Source organism: Perognathus longimembris, chromosome 14 (genome assembly GCF_023159225.1).
Source record: "Perognathus longimembris pacificus isolate PPM17 chromosome 14, ASM2315922v1, whole genome shotgun sequence".
NCBI lineage: Eukaryota > Metazoa > Chordata > Mammalia > Rodentia > Heteromyidae > Perognathus > Perognathus longimembris.
This window is the reverse complement of record NC_063174.1, coordinates 49556369-49559755: the sequence shown is the minus strand read 5'-3', so window position 1 is coordinate 49559755 and position 3387 is coordinate 49556369. Positions and strand designations below refer to the sequence as shown.

Genomic DNA, 3387 nt, shown 5'->3' with positions numbered 1-3387 from the left:
CAGAAAAAGTAGGAACTATCTAAACCTTTTCATTCTACCTTTTCAAACCAAGGTGCAAAGGAGAAAAATCTAAATACAGCTTTAAAAAATTAGCTTATGAATAAAAAGTTGAGTGGGCATTCTTAGGCATATGGATTTTTAAACCAATAGATATCGTATAATTCTAGTAACATCTATCCTACAACCTCTGGACCCTACCTACCATGGTAGTAGCAAATTCTTCTCTCTTAGACAAGAAGTCATCTTAGAAAATAAAAAGAAACAGAAGTGGCACTGTGGCTCAAAGTGGTGGAGCACTAGCTTTGAGCTGAAAAGCTCAGGGACAGAGCTCAGGCCCTGAGTTCAAGCCCCACGACTGACAGAAGAAACAACAACAACAACAAAGAAACAATGGTGATATGCATTAATTCAAAACAAAACAGTACTGTAAAATGGTAAAATATAAAAATAGCAGCATGTGAAATTCAAGACTTATTTTCTTAAAGCAAATATTCAAGACTGAACTACAAAATGGTACTTGCTCAAACTGGTCTATCATTCAACTCTTGAAACTAAGAATTCTTTAGAGAGGTGCTAAGATTTATGATATCCTCAAGATTAAATGTATACTCAAATTCATTTTTAAAAAACATATTGCACAGGAAGTAGAATACCAGAATTCTGGTATATCTAACATAAAATGCTATCTTTTTTATTAGCACATTTAACTATTCTACTGAATATTAATTTTATCCCAATGTTTAAAGCCAATCATAGAGGACTTCTGAGCATATTCCTATACAAGATGAAAAAAACACAGGCACTTGAATACAGGTTATTAATGACGGAAAAGTCGAGGTCACACCATTTCATGACTAAGGGCAGTTATGACTTTACATATAAACTTGAGGTCTTTCACTGATTCAAATATCAAAATAAGAACTATATACAAAACTTTGATAAGAAAATCAGATCTCCAAACATATCTAACCAAGTAATTTTCATTGAATAAAGCACTGACAACTGCAAGTCCTGACTAAGCTTTTCAAATAAGTATCTCAGACACAGTTGCTTGAATGCCTATTTTCCCCCTCTTCTACAACCCACCATCCTTACCAATGGTCTAATCATACCTTACCTTCTACGCAACACCTAGCACTCAGCTTGATATCCAGATTATCAAAAATGTCCATTTCAAAACAGTCCACCCTGCAGCATACGTTTGGCAGCACCACAGACACCGTGAGTTTAGGAATCTTAGTCTGGCACTACTCCATTTGATAATAGTAACCAATAAGAAAAACATTGAACATTGAATAGGAAGTCATAGTTGCATTTTTAAATGACCAAAATAATTAGTAAGCATCTTTAATGTTTTAAGTTGTTAAAACATTTAAATTGTCAAAGTCACTAGGGAAAAAGAATACCACAATACCTTTTTACCACCCAAATGAGAACACACACAGCCTCAAACAACTGATACTGAAATGATTCGGTGTTTTTCCTCTTTCTTAAATGACATTGTTTGGCCACTCCCTAGCTTCTTGGTTTAGGGGCTTACAGAGGGCACACCTAGGAGGCCGCACAATGTGCGCACTAACCCATCTCATTATCATCTTTGGCGACAGCCTCCTGAAAGGACCCTGAGGATTGGGGTGCACGGGCCAGAGGCCCCCCCAGGCCTCTATTTTACACATCGCTCTCTGGAAGGCTTGGCTTGCATCATCCTGGTCCACTGGGGCGTGATCTTTTTCCCGAGGGCTATTTTTACTTTGATGTTTTAGCAGAGCTGGCTCAGTCACTTTGGAAGCTGGTTCTCTTGAAGAGACAGTCTGGACCTTGAAGTTCCCTGGCTTGACCTTGGCAAGACATTCGTAAAATCCTCGCTTCTCCATGGTAAAGCTGGAGACCAGAGAGTGGCTGCGACAGGCCGGGGAGCGTGCTTGCATTCTGAAGGACAGCCGGAATGCTCTCAACTTGATGTCTCTAGTGAAGTAGTTTGTGTTAGTGTTGACAAAGTCAGTTGTGACAACTGCAAAAGGCAGTTTGGTTATTAACTCAACTTTCTAAGGTCCATTGTCAGTAAGTAAGTCCGGGCCCTCTCCTAAGAAGGCACGTTTGCGTGAGCGCCCACATACGTGCTGCATTCACCAGTTCTTGATGTATGCACCTCTGTATACAAGGGTTCAACAGCCTTCTGGCCTGCCGCATAGAAGAGGCTGATCTGCCAGGTCCTCGCTGTGCTACTAGGGCACCAGAGATGGCTTTAATCCAACTGGGCATCTCTTCCGGGCTATCAGCCTGAACATAGAAAGTTCGAGATGTTGTTACAATTTCAAACAAGATGTCCCTCATCATTATGTCACTTTGCTTACATTCCTGGACTTTATGAACTTCTTTAAGCGGTATTATCCGGAGAGGTTCCTTTTCCACTTCCGATTGGAAGTAGCCTATTGTGTTTTCATCCAACTGAAAATATCTTCTTTTCCAGTTTTTCATCACTGCTCCTGGTTTTACACAATATCCAGCTTTGATAACAGCACTGTCTGGAGGCGGTTTAGGAGGAAAGTAGGTAAGATGGCTTTGTGACCGCTTCTAATTATTTCTGTCAATACTTTCACCACATTCATTTACATCTTCTTTCTGAGTTGGAGTAATGATGGGTCCACCACCAACAATATCAGTTCTGTAAGACACTTGCTTCTTCCCTGGCGATTCAGGTTGTCAGAATTGGGCTGCGAGTCGGACTGCTTTGGTACTGTAATTTGTATAGCTTTGTTCAAAACCTTTACCCATTCCACTAGGTCTTGCTGATCATTGGCTTGTAGGAAATACTTCCTCATTCCAGCATTCATAACAAAACAGAACTCAGCCTTTAGCCTTAGCTTAGTTGCATCGCTAACCTTTGAAATGTAGGTAAGTTTAATGGCTCCAACACGTGATGATCCTGAAGGTAAATTCTGTGGATTATCCATGTACCATACAAAACTATCTTCTCTGGTATCCAGTATGAAGTACCTTCGAAGAAACTTGCCACTATTTTCATTTTCTTCAATATCTAGAAAACCACAAATGCTATTCTGACGATCCACATAAGGCATTTCTGGGCTTCCGCGGCCTCGGCCTGGAGCACCGGCGCCGCCGCGGTCCCGGCTCGCCACAGGCACCCGGCTGCCAGGAAGGAAAGCAGGAAGGACCAAATCTGTATGAGAAATCTCACCTTTTGCTTTTGTATAGAGATTGGCAATCCAAGGAAGCAAGGAGGGAATCGACCGAGCACATAGTGGTATTATTTGAGATGTGGGCAGAATAGAAAGGAAGATAGTAACTCCAGCATGGATACTGAGGAAGGGAGGAATGAATGGTTGAAATGATAAAGGTGGATGAAGTAGGCTGGTGCTCTCTGGA

General features: G+C 41.0%; 1 pseudogene; it reads right to left on the bottom strand.

The window, feature by feature from the left end:
• Nucleotides 1-2083: 2083 nt before the first annotated feature.
• On the bottom strand, nucleotides 2084-3080 carry LOC125363174 (annotated as a pseudogene).
• Between the last annotated feature and the right edge of the window lie 307 nt (nucleotides 3081-3387).